Source organism: Stomoxys calcitrans, chromosome 1 (assembly GCF_963082655.1).
Source record: "Stomoxys calcitrans chromosome 1, idStoCalc2.1, whole genome shotgun sequence".
In the NCBI taxonomy this organism is placed as follows: Eukaryota; Metazoa; Arthropoda; class Insecta; order Diptera; family Muscidae; genus Stomoxys; species Stomoxys calcitrans.
The window spans coordinates 38,146,371-38,164,894 of NC_081552.1; the positions used below are offsets into that span (position 1 = coordinate 38,146,371).

The 18,524-nt window shown below is 36.1% G+C and overlaps 1 protein-coding gene across 1 annotated transcript in view; it reads right to left on the bottom strand.

Annotated features, from left to right (window-relative positions):
* Positions 1–18,524, bottom strand: part of LOC106094496 (frizzled-2) — an 870,788-nt gene that overhangs the window by 767,526 nt on the left and 84,738 nt on the right. Inside the window, exon 2 of the mRNA XM_059361204.1 lies at positions 14,511–14,536. The gene's annotated coding sequence lies outside the window, so the exon portion shown is untranslated. The remainder of the gene's footprint in view (positions 1–14,510; positions 14,537–18,524) is intronic.

Here is an 18,524-nt window from a genome sequence, read left to right on the forward strand (position 1 = left end):
TGAAAAATCCGCAATTACTTTTTGGGCAACCAATACATACCAAACTTCTGTCAAACCAGCCAAAAATGAAAGGATGATCGAGAGACCGATTTACATGGGAGATATATCAGGTTATAGACTGATTTTTTGGGCAATCCAATACAACATCATGTGGGTTCAGTGTTCACGAGTTCAGTAAAAACACAATCACCAATAAATGGTTTTATGCAGAACTTTGATTTACACTAAAGATCGGTCGGTTTACTGTACCTTTCATGATGTGGTTGTGATATAGCACAGGGAATTTGGGTGTGGGCGACTTCACTTTGACGGCCTTCTTGCTCATTTTAATGGCTTTTTAAGCCATTAACGCCTGACCCTGGATCCCTTGTCTGATTTTGATGACATTTCATGTATTCATTGTTTAGAGCATTTATATTGACGTAGTAGTTAATTTTTTTTTTTAATTTTATTAAAATGCCCCAGATAACTGCACTCAAGTGAAGGGTAGAGAGCAGAGACGTAGCTCCCTACCCTTCACTTGTGTGTGATGAAATTTTGCGCACGTAATCTTGTTAAGATCAGACTTAAATTGTGGCTTTTACAGCTATAAAAGGCCATATCGGATGAAATATATATATGGGAGCTATTGGGTTGCCCAAAAAGTAATTGCGGATTTTTCATATAGTCGGCGTTGACAAATTTTTTCACAGCATTTGTGACTCTGTAATTGCATTCTTTCTTCTGTCAGTTATCAGCTGTTACTTTTAGCTTGCTTTAGAAAAAAAGTGTAAAAAAAGTATATTTGATTGAAGTTCATTCTAAGTTTTATTAAAAATGCATTTACTTTATTTCCAAAAAATCCGCAGTTACTTTTTGGGCAACCCAATACCTTGTACCACAGAGGTGGTGTAGGGTACAAAAATCCTTTTTATACCCACCACCGAAGGATGGGGGTATATTCATTTTGTCATTCCGTTTGCAACACATCGAAATATCCATTTCCGACCCTATAAAGTATATATATTCTTGATCAGCGTAAAAATCTAAGAAGATCTAGACATGTCTGTCCGTCTGTCTGTTGAAATCACGCTACAGTCTTTAAAATTAAAGATATTGAGCTGAAATTTTGCACAGATTCTTTTTTTGTCCATAAGCAGGTTAAGTTCGAAGATGGGCTACATCGGACTATATCTTGATATAGCCCCCATATAGACCGATCCGCCGATTTAGGGTCTTAGGCCCATAAAAGCCACATTTATTATCCGATTTTGTTGAAATTCGGGACAGTGAGTTGTGTTAGGCCATTTGACATCCTTCGTCAATTTGGCTCAGATCGGTTCAGATTTGAATATAGCTGCCATATAGGCCGATCCGCCGATTTCGGGTCTTAGGCCCATAAAAGCCACATTTATTATCCGATTTTGCTGAAGTTTGGGACAGTGAGTTGTGTTAGGCCCCTCGACATCCTTCGTCAATTTGGCACAGATCGGTCTAGATTTGGATATAGCTGCCATATAGACCGATCCTCCGGTTAAGGGCCTTAGGCCCACAAAAGCCACATTTATTATCCGATTTTGATGAAATTTGGGACAGTGAATTATGTAAGGGCCATCGACATCCTTCGTTAATTTGGCTCAAATCGGTCTAGATTTGGATATAGCTGCCATATAGATCGATCCTCCGATTTATGGTTTAAGGCCCAAAAGCCACATTCATTATCCGATTATGCTGAAATTTGGGACAGTGAGTTGTGTTAGGCCCTTTGACATATTTCTTCAATTTGGTCCAGATCGGTTCAGATTTGGATATAGCTGCCATATAGACCGATTTCTTGATTTATGGTTTTTGGGCTCATAAAATGCTCATTTATTGTCCGATGTCGCCGAAATTTGGAACAGTGAGTTAAGTTGAGCCCCTTGACATACTTCTGCAATATCGCACAGATCGGTCCAGATTTGGATATAGCTGCCATATAGACCGATATCTAGGTTTAAGATTTTGGGGCCATAAAAGACGCATTTATAGTCCGATGTCGCTGAAATTTGACACAGTGAGTTTGGTTAGGCTCTTTGACGTCCTTCTTCAATTTTGCCCAGATCGGTCCAGATTTGCATATAGCTGTCATATAGACCGATCTCTCGATTTAAGGTTTAGGGCCCATAAAAGAGGCATTTATTGTCCGATTTCGCCGAAATTTGGGACAGTGCATTGTGTTAAGCTTTTCGACATGTTTATGCTACTTGGCCCAAATCGGTCCAGATTTGGATATAGTTGCCATGTAGACCGATATCTCGATTTAAAGTCTTGGCCCCATAAAAGGCGCATTTATAATCCGATTTCACTGAAATTTGACACAGTGGCTTATGTTCGGCTTTTCGATATCCGTGTCGTATATAGTTCAGATCGGTATGAGGTATATGAGAATAAGGTATGAAATTTTCACCGAATTTTGATGAAAGATGGTTTACATATATACCCGAGGTGGTGGGTATCCAAAGTTCGGCCCGGCCGAACTTAACGCCTTTTTACTTGTTTATAATCATCAAGTTAATGCTTCCTTATGTTTCGCCTCTCTATTTACTCTCAAATGCTTGCTAACTTATTTCAATCCATTTTCCCACTTTTTACAAATTCTATCCCTTAACCACCATATCACAAGTGTGATGATGACATGTGATATCTTCTACGGTTTGAATGCAGATTTAATTATTTTCAATGGTTCTGTTACTACACACAATGATTTTACCTGCACTTGACTTACTTGGCGTGGAAGTCAAACCAAGCGTACATAAGTATAAGTGAGCGGATGGATGGATGGACAGGTTGAGGCATAGAAGAACTAGGGAATAACAACGATGTCAGCATATGCAGAGATAGATGATATGTCTAGTACATCAACACTTAGACCCATTAGATATCTTATAGCACTTGCAAATGAGGTTGTTGTTACAACAAACTCCAAGAGTTGATCTGCCACAGAATGAGAAAAAAGGGGAATCTATTGACCCATTTCGATATTCCATCAAACAAAGAATTTCCCTTAGAGCTGCGCTTCATTTTTTCGCCCTTAGGCTTATTTCATAAAATTTAATTAGTTTTCTTGGTTTTCATCGCCCATTCATTCTTTGTATCATTGTCATTGGGGAGAGAGTTTTGAAATTAGCTTCCAGTTTTCATTTTTATGTGAAAGGGTTTTTGACATGCAAACTCCCTACAAAGTCTTGATTGACGCCCCGCTTTGGAATGAAGTACCAAGTAGACACATGCAGCAAGCAATTTATCAAATAATATAAATCTTTGACAATCAATATGTGAATGTAATGCTTGAATGGAGCTCGAATGACAGCCATCCCCAAGCGAACGAAACGAAATCAAAAATTGTATTTTCTATGCCAAAGGGTAAATGAAGGCATATGAAGAGCTACCTTCTGGGAAGCTGCTGCTGCTGCTGCTGCTGGCTGTATGATGGCTTCTTTGCCCAAGCAAAACCCAAACCACTTCATGTTCTTTGTTCAGAGAGGAAAATGTGATGACAAAAAGATGTCAACATACATGGCATGATGGAAGACCATATAAAAGAAAATTGAGAGTTAGGGACCTAGTCAACAGCCGCAGTAGCATCTACACCCATGTCGAGCCGTCAAAGTTGGTAGCGCTAAGGGAAAGAGAAAATGACAAACATCTGTGATTTTGATTGAATATAATCAATAAGCGGATTAAACGCCAATGGAACTCACACTCATTCAATCTTTTGCTCTCCATCCCCGTCACACATCCATCTATTCATCTATACAGCCTTCCAAGCATCAGCAATCATCCATTCATCCATCCAGAAGCGGGCGAAATGACAAGAAACGTCTGTTTCTCGTTTCGCCTGACTGGCAGGCTGGCTTAATTTTAATGATGGCAAATGCAAGATAATTAAATTGTTTAATTTTGTTCCCCACTCCCCCCCCTAACCAGTCTTTCTCTAAGAAATTGTGTGAATTATGAGTAGGAAGCCCTAGCAGATAATCATATCTCTGGAGACATTTCATGGATTTCAATAAAGAAATTGTAACAGGGATTATTGGTGAAAACAGTAGCAGAGTAATAAGAGTTGGGAACTTTTAGAAACAAAAACTTTAAATTTCTTAAATATTTTGAGTCTATAAAATATGTTCCCAAATTTGTATTTGTATACATTTTTCATACCCACCACCGTAGGATGGGGTACACAATTCTAGTCATTCCCTTAGTAACACCTAGAAATACCCGTCGGAATTTTTATTCGATTTGGCTGAAATTTTGCATGTAGTGTTCCGTTATGACTTGCAACAACTGTGCCAAGTACGGTCCAAATCGACTTATAACCTGATATAGCTCCCATATAAACTGGTCTCTCGATCATCCTTGTTCGGTTCCTTGAAGCTTAAATTTTTACGGGTTTGATTTTTAACTTCAACTAAATTTATTTTGTATACATTTTTAGCAGAATCCATTGTGGTGGGTTCCCAAGTTTAGGCGCGGCCAAAAAAAAAACAATATCCATATCCGACCCTATAAAGTATATATATTCTTGATATATATATCGTAAAAATCTAAGACGATCTAGCCATGACCGTCCGTCTGTCTGTTGAAAGCACGCTACAGTCTTTTAGATATTGAGCTGAAACTTTGCAAAGATTCTTTTTTTTTATCTATAAGCAAGTTAAGTTCAAAGATGGGTAATATTGGACTATATCTTGATATAGCCCCCATATACAGCGATCCGCCGATTTAGGGTCTTGGGCCCATAAAAGCCACATTCATTATCCGATTTTGATGAAATTTGCCACAGTGAGTTAAGTTAAGCCCCACGACATCCTTCTTCGATTTGGCTCAGATCGATTCAGATTTGGATTAGCTCCCATATAGACCGATCTCTCGATTTATGGTCTTGGGCCTATAAAAGGCGCATTTATTGTCCGATTTTGCTGAAATTTGAGACAATGAGTTGTGTTAGGCCCTACGACATACTTCGTGTATTTGGCCCAGATCGGTACAGATTTAGATATAGCGGCCCATAAAAGGCGCATTTATTGTCCGATGTCGTCGAAATTTGGGACAGTGAATTAAGTTGGGCCCCTCGATATCTTTCTGCAATATGGCACAGATCGTTCCGGATTTGGATATAGCTACCATATATAAACCGATCCGCCGATTTAGGGTCTTGAGGCCATAAAATATGTATTTCTTATCCGATTTTGTTGAAATTTCAAATGAAGAGTTTTCCTTAGTCCCTTCACATGGATGTCAAATATGGTCTCGGTCGAACTTTATTTAGCTATAGCTGTCACAAAGACCGATCTCCTGGTATGGGTTCTTAAGGCCATAACAGGCGCATTTATCACCCAATTTCGTTGAGCAGTGAATTGAAATTAGTCTCCTGCCTCCGCTTGATACACGTGAGGAATATCGTCCACATCGGACCTTATTTAGACATAGCTGCCATACAGGCCTATCTCCTAATATAGGGTTTTACAGTCATAACAGCCGCATTATATATCGATATACGGCCCGAATGTGGTCCAGATGATAGCTGCCATATAGACCGATCTGCCGCTTTAGGGTCTTACGTCCATAAAAGACGTATTTATTATCCGATTTCGCTCAAATTTGGTACAATCAGTTTCACTAGGCCTTCCGAATCGAATGTGATCCCGATACGACTATATTTGGTTATAGGTGCTGCTGGCGATTCAGAATTTTAAGCTCACAAAAGCTTCATTTACTACCTGATATGAGTTTCAGTGAGTTTCACCAGACTTTCCGTTATCTTAACTGTATATGGTCCAAATCAGACTATATTTGGATAAAGCTGCCATAGAGACCGATTTGCCAAGTTAGGGCCTTACAACTATAACAGGCGCATTTATTACTCGATTTCGCTGAAATTTGGAACAGTGAGTTTCACTAGACTTTCCGTTATCTGAACCGTAAATGGTCCAGATCCGACTATATGGGGATAGAGTTGCCCTAAAAAACGATCTGCCAAGTTAGGGCCTTACACCTATAATACTCGCATTTATTAGCCGATGTCGCTTAAATTTGGGTCAGTGAGTTGTATAAGGCTACTCGACAGCTAATCCAAATCGTCTCTTATTTGAATATCACTATGGATACAGTGAAGTTATAGTAAAATGGAATGATCAGTTTATTCAAGGTGACGGGTAGGCTTATTATTGGCTTTTTGTTGTTTTCATTCAATCCTTGGCTTAAGCTTCTGCAAACATTCTGCGAAATAATATCCCCAACTTTGTTTTGCTATACAAATATTTGCAACGAAAGCTAAACAAAATGTTCTTTTCTTCTATAAAAACAAAATAATATCAATATTATATTGGGTTGCCCAAAAAGTAATTGCGGATTTTTTAAAAGAAAGTAAATGCATTTTTAATAAAACTTAGAATGAACTATAATCAAATATATATTTTTTTACACTTTTTTTCTAAAGCAAGCTACAAGTAACAGCTGATAACTGACAAAAGAAAGAATGCCATTACAGAGTCACAAGCTGTGAAAAAATTTGTCAACGCCGACTATATGAAAAATCCGCAATTACTTTTTGGGCAAATTCTAAAAATTTTCCAAATTCGTCTTGGTTTTTTAAATACGTATTGCCTGCCTACTGTCCACAAACTGGCAGCTAACTTAGTTGGCAAGCTTTTAATTTTCTCAAGATTTATTTCTCTATATATTTCGCTACACAGCATACAACTTTGTATTGTGTGAGCTTAGTAAACTTCCACAAGATTTTTATTGTTATTGCATGTTTTACCCACGCAAATTATTAGAGTTCCACTTAAATCATATTAAGCCCTCTTCAACAGAAAAAGAAGCTAAACCAAGACTACAAGAATAGTGGGGAAACAGGGAATGGGGAAGACAATTCAATTTTCTGTTAAGGGGGAGGAATCAACTGAACTGCCTTTTGAGTATGAATTAAGACAATTTTATACAGCAGCAGCAAATTGTGAATGAAATTGCCTGTGTACATGGTTTTGGCTGCTGCGACTGGGTTCCACAAATACTTGAGAGGGTGTTAAAGTACAAGTATAATAATAATACATTAGACTTTGTCGCTTTTATATCAAATTGACTACAATGAATGATTGTGAGCTAGAAAGCTACAAAGAAATTGCAAAATGCGTCTGTTCATTAAGAAAGCCCAAATTCTAGCACGACGAGGTTTACTATATATATTTTGAGATCTTGAATAATATTAGTAAGTAGAACATCATACTAATATTACAAAGAACTACTAAACAAAACACAGTTTTAAGTGGTTTCAGTCGATTAAAAGTTATAATTCAGTTTCAAAAAACTACTGCACGAATACAGAATTCAATATGAATTTATATTACCCCGAAAGTATGCAACATTTTTTAAAAATATGGAAGAATATTATTAACAAATTTTTCAGACTTTTGGTTATTCTAACTTGGTTGTCTTTTTGAATAGTTTCAAAACTCAAGCACGCCTAAAGGTATGCTAATTTTTGCAGTGAGTGAAAAAATTGCAATTATAGAATTTTTGTGCATGTTTTGAAAAGCCGCATTCAAAATTTTGTAAAAACTAACAACACCCAATTTATTCTTCCAACACATATTGTTGAAAGTTTAGCATATTTTTGGGCGGACTGGATTTTTGTTATATCCCTAAAGGTCTATCATGTAATCATAACGAAACCACTGAAAAAAATCTTAACCATATTCTTCTAATCTCTCAGAATTCTTAATTTTACTTTCTTTTAAAAAATCCGCAATTACTTTTTGGGCAACCCAATATTTAAAAAAAAATTATTCCATGCTTTTGGGTTGGCTGGCATGCTGAAAACTGCCACTGCTAGCAATTTTATTTATATACTTAAATTTGTCTGATTTTGCCTAAACTCGTAAAATATTGTAAAATATGGAGCAAAATTTTAGGCGCAAAACATCTAACAGCCTACCCATGTTAGCATAAACAAAGAGCTAAACTAATTTTTAGCCATATTTTTCAAATGCCCCAGATTTCTTAAATTTCATGCTATTTTTAAAAACTGGTGCATATTTCTGGGCTGGCATGAATTTGAATTGAACACCTTAACGTATGCAGTACTTTTATGAATCTAAATTAAAACTTTTAAACGGCTAGAAAGGAATTAATTGATGTTTTACTACATTTTTTTGATTTTTTTTCATGCCCCCAAAATTAGGCCATATTTTTGGTTAACATCTAAAATACCAACCAAGTATTTGTTAGATGATTATAAATTCCCTTTCATTCCTAAACTATTAAATCTACATTACAACATTTAAATCTACACACATTTCTTTAAATCTACATTCTGGTATTTACTTTGGCATGGTATGGAAACATAATAATAAAGAACATCTAAAATTATGCATTATATTTTGACAAGCGATTTTTGAGAAACAAGAAAAGTACTCAATGTTGGTAAATCATTTTATTTTGATAGTAATTTTATTAATATTTTTTACTCAAACTTCAATTTGTGTTCTTGTTTCAAAATAAATGTAGGAAAAAAAAAAAACGTTTCATACTTTTATAGGCTATTTTGTGAGTTAAGTTTTCAAGGGTATGCAACATAGGTTTTCCTTTTTTATTATTTTGAAACTATAATAACTCCCCATTCAATTTCTTATTTCCCAATAACTTACATAAGCAAATTAAGTCCATTAAATAATAATTGCTACCCTAATAAGTTTTTATGCGCTGCGTTATGATGTAGTAGTAGGAGCATGGTTGCATTAATAGGCTTAAATGTAAATTATCATTACAATAGGTATTTTTATTCTTGCCCCTCCCCAATTTGCCCTTTGCTTAGCATCCAACTACAACATGTTTAAAAAACTGCATTAAAAATTTTTAGAAACATAAAGAAAAACTCCTTTATTTTTCTCTATTGTGAAATATAAAGCAAAATTTAAGGGGCACTGGATTTGTAATAACTCCTGAATGGTTGGCCATGTTAGCATAACCAAAGGGCTGAAAAAATTCCTAATCATTTTCTTCTTCTTCTTAAATTTCAAGCTATTTTTAAAAACATGCTGCATACCTTTAGGCTGACATGAATTCACATTTAACTCTTTAACGTAGGCAGAACTTTTATTACCCTTTTTTGCAATTAAGACCATCAAAACAAGTGTTTTGAATAGGAAATCATTGCGACATTGATGTTTTACTACTCCTTAGGCAGATTTTAAACTATTCGATTTTTTTCATACCCCCAAAACTAGGCAACATTGTTAGTCAATATCAAAAATAACAACCAGGTAATTGTATGATGATTGTAAATTCCTTGTTATTCTAAAATTCGCAAAATTTACATTCTGGTATTTACTTTCGCATGGAAAAATTATAATAACGAACACCTACAAATATGCAGCCTATTTTAAAGCCGAGTTTTGAAATACAAGAAGTGTAATCAATATTGTTGATTAATTTAATTTTACTGCCAATCATTTACTTAAACTCGAACTTCAATTTGCCTGTTTCTGCCTAAACTAAGCACCCTTAAAAGTATGCAACCTTTTATTTTTTATTTTGAAGGCTTAATAAATCCACATTCAATCTCTAATTTCCTTATAACTGACATAAGCAAATTGAGTCTTTAAATAATAATGTTAGCCTACTAAGAAGTTTTATGTGTTTTGCATTGCATTATGGTGCGTAGTAATTATTATTACAATAAATGTAATAATAATTATTTCCCCCCCCCCCCCCCCCAATTTTCTCTTTAATAGGCATCTAACATACACCTACATCATGTTTTACAAAACCGCATTCAAAATTTTTTAAACCATAAAGAAAAACGGTTAAATTTTTCTGTCTACTCACATATTTCAAATATTATGTATAATTTTAGGCGCACCATATTAGCATAACCCTATGTCTGAGAAATCATTAACCATATTTTTCAGAAATCTTAAATTTCGTGCTATTTTTAAAGACTGTTGCATACTTTGGGGCTGGCATGATTTAAAATCTAAATGCTTGACGTATGCAGAACTTTTATTATCCTTAATTAAAACGTTTAAACGATTAAAACCACCAAACCAAGGTTTCTGAATTGGAATTCATTGTGATATTGATGTTTTACTACTCCATAGTCAGTTGTAACGGTATTTGATTTTTTCATACTCCCGAAACTAGGCAATATATTTGGTTTCTATATAATCTTCCAATCAGGTGATTGCAATAACCTTTCTTACCCTAAAAGCCTTAAAGTTTTGGTTTCTGCTGTTTAATTTGCCATGGAAAAATAATAAAAATAATGAGCACCCAAAAGCATGCATTATATTTTGATAAGCGGTTTTTGAGAAACAAAAGAACTCAATATTTTTAAATAATGTTATTTTGCTAGCAACTTTATTCATATACTTTAACTCAAATTTCAATTGCCTGCTACTGCCTAAACTCAGAAAATAGTTTGTACCGCTAAATGTATGCAATATATCTTTCGATGTTTTTATTTTGTATAATAAATCCACTTCCTATATCTTACTCCTCAATAACTAACATGAGCAAATTGAGTCTTTAAATATTAATGGCTACCCTACTAAGAAGTTCTTATGCGTTTTAATTTGCCTTATGGGTTTGTGTAATGGCAGCATGGTGCGTAATGGTATTCTACCATTCATTCATTGTATGTTGTATTAATAGACTGAAATGTAAATTATCATTACAATAAGTATTTCTACTACTGCCCCCTCTCCAATTTCCTTTATTCGAAGCGTCCAACATCCATCCACCTACACCATTTTGGTTGCCGCCACCAACTTTATGTTTCTTTTGTAGGTGGCATAAGATTACTGACCATTCATGCTTTTGCCACGAGAGGCTAAAATAGAGCGAACGAAGGCAGGAAAATAATACACATCCATTTGGAATTGTTAATATTTAATGCCACTGTTTGGCCTTATATATGTATATTCGATCATGAGTGTGTCATTGTTGGGTTCAGCGGGGGCAGAGAGCGACACAAAATCTTTAGTCAACGCAGCAGAAGAATAGAAGCCATTAGAGCCGTAGAAAAATCTTGATATATGGCTGACAATTTAAGACGAATTTATATGATTTTGCTTTGTGGCTGAGATTGGTTTGCTTTTCAACGATTTGTTGCCAAAAGGCCACTTTCTTTAGCCACAACCAACACAATCCCTAACATCACCTCCCCCTACTCCCCTTCCCCACAATGATGTCATTAAATTTAATGGCCCACTGTGCATAGATTTGTTTGAAAGAGATTTGCATCTCAGATAAATGGTAATGACAAACTACCATGACTTCCTCCCACAAGGGCTATTGTAGGAGTTTTTGCTATCATAAAGGCAATTATTAACTGCAAGAGATAATATAAAATATTTACAACTTTGATTGCTTATCTGGCACATAATGACCCAAAAAAAAAATTATTTTTGAATGAAAGCAATTGCCAAGCTATTGTTGTGTGAGAGTGGTTATGTGTATGTGAGGGGGGTAATAAAACTAAAAAATCTTCAACTAACTTAACCATACTTAATGAAATTTTATGGCAGACAATTTGCTCACCGTATAAGATCCACCAACATAGGTTAGGGAAGACCCTAACCGGGCACCGAAATGACAAAACAAAGTTTCGAAAGAAATAACATTTTAAAAAAATTTTCTGTAGAAAAAAATGTTAATTGCGTACAGGAAAAAAATTAAATTTAAAAGATTTTAATAATTTAATTCTGCAAAAATTAATTTCCTTAGAAACGAAACTTTGACAAAATAAGTACCGATATAAAACAAAAGTTAACAAATTTCTTAAAAAAAATTTTAATACAATTTTCTTAAGAAAAAAATTTTGACAACGCATTCTGTGAAAGCTAATTTATGGCAAAAATTTATATAGAAATAAGGTTTTGACAAAGTTGTTAATAAATTACAAGTAAAAGCGTGCTAAGTTCGGCCGGGCCGAATCTTATAAACCCTCCACCATGGATCGCATTTGTCGAGTTCTTTTCCCGGCATCTCTTCTTAGGCAAAAAAAAAGGATATAAGAAAAGATTTGCTCTGCTATTAGAGCGATATCAAGATATGGTCCGGTTTGGACCACAATTAAGTTATATGTTGGAGACCTGTGTAAAATGTCAGCCAATTCGAATAAGAATTGAGCCCTTTGTGGGCTCAAGAAGTAAAATAGAGAGATCGATCTATATGGGAGCTGTATCAGGCTATAGACCGATTCAGACCATAATAAACGCGTATGTTGATGGTCGTGAGAGAAAACGTCGTTCAAAATTTCATTCCAATCGGATAAGAATTGCGCACTCTAGAGGCTCAAGAAGTCAAGACCCAAGATCGGTTTATATGGCAGCTATATCAGGTTATGGACCGATTTAAACATTACTTGACACAGTTAGTGGATATCATAACAAAACACGTCGTGCCAAAATCCATTAAAATCGGATAAGAATTGCGCCCTCTGGAGGCTCAAGAAGTCAAGACCCAAGATCGGTTTATATGGCAGCTATATCATATTATGGACCGATTTAAACCATACTTGGCACAGTTGTTGGATATCATAACAAAACACGTTGTGCAAAATTTCATTCCAATCGGATAAGAATTGCGCACTCTAGAGGCTCAAGAAGTCAAGACCCAAGATCGGTTTATATGACAGCTATATAAGGTTATGGACCGATTTGAACCATACTTGGCACAGTTGTTGGATATCGCAACAAAACACGTCGTGCGAAATTTCATTCCAATCGGATAAGAATTGCACACTCTAGAGGCTCAAGAAGTCAAGACCCAAGATCAGTTTATATGGCAGCTATATCAGGTTATGGACCGATTTGAACCATACTTGGCACAATTATTGGATATAATAACGAAACACGTCGTGCAAAATTTTATCCCAATCGGATAATATTTGCGCACTCTAGAGGCTCAAGAAGTCAAGATCGGTTTATATGGCAGCTATATCAAAACATGGACCGATATGGCCCATTTACAATACCAACCGACCTACACTAATAAGAAGTATTTGTGCAAAATTTCAAGCGGCTAACTTTACTGCTTCGGAAGTAAGCGTGCTTTCGACAGACAGACGGACGGACATGGCTAGATCGACATAAAATTTCACGACGATCAAGAATATATATACTTTATGGGGTCTCAGACGAATATTTCGAGTAGTTACAATCAGAATGACGAAATTAGTATACCCCCCATCTTATGGTGGAGGGTATAAAAATTTCAGCGGTGGTTATCCCCTCCTAATGCTGGCGACATTTGTGAGGTACTACGCCATGTTTAAACTTCTCCCTAAAGAGGTGTCGCATTGCGGCACTCCGTTGGGACTCGGCTATAGAAAGGAGGCCCCCTACAATTGAGCTTAAAATTTGAATCGGACAGCACTCAGTGATATTTGAGAAGTTTGCCCCAGTTCCTTAGTGGAATGTTTCATGGGCAAATTTGCAATTTGCATCCTATGGTGGTGGGTATAATAAGAGAGTGCAAGAAGGCGTAGCGGAATGGGCCCTGCCCAATCACGACAATATGGGAGTTAAATGAAAGGTATAGAAAACGTATCTGACATCCAATTGTAGGACCACCCCACCCCCCCTAAAAATCCTAAATTGGACATATTTACCGACCATGGTAATATGGGGCTCAAATGAAAGGTATTTGGGAGTAGCGCACAAAATTGATACCCACATTCGAGACCAGGTTTCTGTGGGACGAAGTGTTTGGACCAGTTCGCGGATCATAGTAATATGGGACTCAAATGAAAGCCATTTGGAAGCAGAGCACCAATCTAATATCAACATTCGGGATTTAGCTGATCATTGTTATATGGGACTCAAACAAAAGGTACTTTAGAGTGCATTATTCCTCTTCATTCTTCAACATTTACCAGAAAACACGAATCTGATTTATTTTTTCTGGGCCAAGTCACTGAATGTTTGCGCCATCTTCCAAAACATAGTTTCTATACAACATTAAATCTCATCAATCTTAGGCAAACCCCTGTTTTATCACAATGAACCTGCGTCATTCGCACCCATGCAATTGACATCTCACAGCAAGTCTTCACCATTTGGAAAATGTTAATTGATTGTCATTATTTTCGTTCTTTCTCTTTTGGTTTTAATTTAAATAATTTTCTAATTAAGTTTCATGGCTCAGTGAGCAATATTGTTATTTTTTTTTTTTTTTTTTTTTTTGGAACAACAGATGTGGTGTACCAAGAATTCTGTAACGAATTTCAAAGGACCCCCATGTGTAAAACTGGGCAGGGTGCTTTAACTTTCTGGCGATGATTTGAGATGGTGATTTCAATTTTCTGCTAAATGTTGAAGAATGAAGAGGAATAATGGATAATGTTTAAATACAGCAACATTGGTTGTTAAAAAAAAAACCAACATTTACAAGATAACAAGGAGGGTTATGGTGGGCATTTTTTCAATAAACAATTTTCTTAAGTGCTTTTATGGGGAAGGAAAAACATATTTAAGATAATTACTTACAATTTTAGGCCAGAAAAGCATTCAACCTGTAATAGAAAACAAGAAACAGAATACTTATTAGAATCATGCACTAGATATCAGTGGGATTAAGTTTTAATTTGTTGCCTCGTTTCGCGGCAAGGATGTAATGAAGTTTTTTTCTTGAATATTTATAATATTGGGTTGCCCAAAAAGTAATTGCGGATTTTTTAAAAGAAATTAAAAGCATTTTTAATACAACTTTGAATGAACTTTAATCAAATATACTTTTTTTACACTTTTTTCTAAAGCAAGCTAAAAGTAACAGCTGATAACTGACAGAAGAAAGAATGCAATTACAGAGTCACAAGCTGTGAAAAAATTTGTCAACGCCGACTATATGAAAAATCCGCAATTACTTTTTGGGCAAGCCAATACATAATTCCTATAGCTAATTCTTATTTGGCAAGTTTAAGCCTTACATCGGCAAAGTTGGTAAAACAAACTAAAGATTTTTCTTAAATAAAAGATTTTATTCTAAGAGAAATCTTTCTTCCAACCCCTGTTGAAGCCAATGCAAGATTCCAAATTACAAAACTGAAATTGAATTTTCTGCCAACTGTAGGATTAGACTTTGACAGTTAGTTGACATTGTTGATCTATTTAAATTTTTTCCCACGAACACACACACACACACACACAAGCTTAATAAAATCATTAAAACTTTTCCCTCATTCGATTTTCACTTTGAAACTTACTTTGCAAATATTTCATGGCTAAACTGTTTTTCTAATCTCGCATTGTTTACTTGGCTTAACTTTGCCAAGTGCAATATATTCTCAATGCTTAAGTGTTAGGGGCTCTAAACACTGTTAGCTTTCACTCTTCCTTCGCCGCATAGTCAAAGTCATTTAACTAATTAATCACCAATGATTAAGTTGTACTAAAAATAAAGCCAAAACAAGACTAACAAAATTACACACTTAAATACTACAATTCTTAGGATAGGAGTTTTGAAAAGAACACAGAGAAAGCAAAACAACTGCTCTGATAAAATACAACCCTACCCATTAAAGAGGATGGGGGTTTCTTGAGTTCGTAGCAAGCAGTAATGTAATTACCATAAAACTGAAACCCCCTTCCCACCATCTTAAATGCTGCGATGCTGGGCCAAACAAATAAAAGGAGTAAACTCCGGCAGACGGAATTCATATGTCAAGTGTCGAATGAGACGATGTCTACAACACTGCCAAAGATTGCACAGTTAACTGCTGCAATGACACCACAAGGAGGCGGCGGCACTAAATGACACGTGGTGAAAAATGAGATGAAGAACAAGTAACAAGTAAGAGCGTGCTAAGTTCGGCCGGGCCGAATCTTATATACCCTCCACCATTGATCGCATTTGTCGAGTTCTATGCGCGGTATCTCTTTTTAGACAAACATAGAATATTGAATAAGAACTGTTATCCTATGGGAGCTATATCAAGTTATAGTCCGATTCGGAACATAAAAGAATGCTGATTGACATTGTAGAAGTCATTGTGTAATATTTCAGTTTATTCGGATAAGAATTGCGCCTTGTAAAGGCTCAAGAAGCAAAATCGGGAGATAGGATTATATGGGAGCTGTATCAAGCTATTGATCGATTCAGACCATACTAGACACGTATGTTGAAGGTCATGAGAGAAGCCATTGTACAAAATTTCAGCCAAATCGGATGAGAATTGCGCCCTCTAGAGACTCAAGAAGTCAAGATCCCAGATCGGTTTATATGGCAGCTATATCAGGTTCTATATCGATTTACGCCATACTTAGCACAGTTATTGGAAGTTATAACAAAACACGTCGTGCAAAATTTCATTCCAATCGGATAAGAATTGCGCCCTTAATAGGCTCAAGAAGTCAAGATCCAAGATCGGTTTATATGACAGCTATACCAGATTATGAACCGATTTGAATCATACTTAGCACAATTTTTGGATATCATAACAAAATACGTCGTGCAAAATTTCAGTTAAATCGGAAGATAATTGCGCCCTCCAGAGGCTCAAGTTGTCAAGACCCAAGATCGGTTTATATGGCAGCTATATCAGGTTATGGACCGTTTAAAACCATACTTGGCACAATTGTTGGATATCATACCAAAACACTACGTGCAAAATTTCAGTTAAATCGGAAGATAATTACGCCCTCCAGAGGCTCAAGAAATCAAGACCCCAGATCGGTTTATATGGCAGCTATATCAGATTATGGACCGATTTAAACCATACTTGGCACAATTGTTGGATATCATACCAAAACACGTCGTGCAAAATTTCATTCAAATCGGATAAGAATTGCGCACTCTAGAGGCTCAAGAAATCAAGACCCCAGATCGGTTTATATGGCAGCTATATCAGGTTCTATATCGATTTACGCCATACTTAGCACAGTTATTGGAAGTTATAACAAAACACGTCGTGCAAAATTTCATTCCAATCGGATAAGAATTGCGCCCTTAATAGGCTCAAGAAGTCAAGATCCAAGATCGGTTTATATGACAGCTATACCAGATTATGAACCGATTTGAATCATACTTAGCACAATTTTTGGATATCATAACAAAATACGTCGTGCAAAATTTCAGTTAAATCGGAAGATAATTGCGCCCTCCAGAGGCTCAAGTTGTCAAGACCCAAGATCGGTTTATATGGCAGCTATATCAGGTTATGGACCGTTTAAAACCATACTTGGCACAATTGTTGGATATCATACCAAAACACTACGTGCAAAATTTCAGTTAAATCGGAAGATAATTACGCCCTCCAGAGGCTCAAGAAATCAAGACCCCAGATCGGTTTATATGGCAGCTATATCAGATTATGGACCGATTTAAACCATACTTGGCACAATTGTTGGATATCATACCAAAACACGTCGTGCAAAATTTCATTCAAATCGGATAAGAATTGCGCACTCTAGAGGCTCAAGAAATCAAGACCCCAGATCGGTTTATATGACAGCTATACCAGATTATGAACCGATTTGAAACATACTTGGCACAATTGTTGGATATCATAACAAAATACGTCGTGCCAAAATTTCATTCAAATCGGATAAGTTTTGCGCCTTCTAGAGGTTCAAGAAGTCAAGACCCAAGATCGGTTTATATGGCAGCTATATCAAAACATGGACCGATATGGCCCATTTACAATACCAACCGACCTACACTAATAAGAAGTAATTGTGCAAAATTTCAAGCGGCTAGCTCTACTCCTTCGGAAGTTAGCTTGCTTTCGACACACAGACGGACGGACGGACGGACATGGCTAAATCGACATACAATTTCGCGACGATCAAGAATATATATACTTTATGGGGTCTCAGACGAATATTTCGAGTAGTTACAAACAGAATGACGAAATTAGTATACCCCCCATCCTATGGTGAAGGGTATATATGTAATTCCCATTTCGTCACAATCCCACCTCGGGTATATATGTAATTCCCATTTCGTCACATTCCGGTGAAAATTGGATAACTTAAGCACCCAAATTCGGCATGGACATTGAGTGGTCTAATATATATGTCACTATTCAATTTTGGAGAACAAAATATTGGTCTCTTTGGCAGATATATCCAATACAAACCGTTCTGAATCACATTAAGGTCGGATATCGTGAGGCTCAGAAAAACGCATTGTTTCAAATTTCAGCGAAATCGGGTAATAAATAAAGCTTTTATTGGCTTCAGACCCCTTGTCGGCAGATCGGTCTACATAGCAGCTACATCTAAATATGGAGCGATCTAATCCACATTTAAGTCAGATGTTGGGAGGCTTAAAATAACCCAGTTTTAAATTTCAGCGAAATCGGGTAATAAATAAAGCTTTTATTGGCTTCAGACCCCCTTATCGGCAGATCGGTCTATACGGCAGCTATATCTAAATATAGTCCGATCTGAACCATATTTACGTCAAATGTCGGGAGGTTTAAAATAATCCACTGTTGCAAATTTCAGCGATATCGGGTAATAAACAAAGCTTTTATGGCCTTCAGACCCTTTATCGGGAGA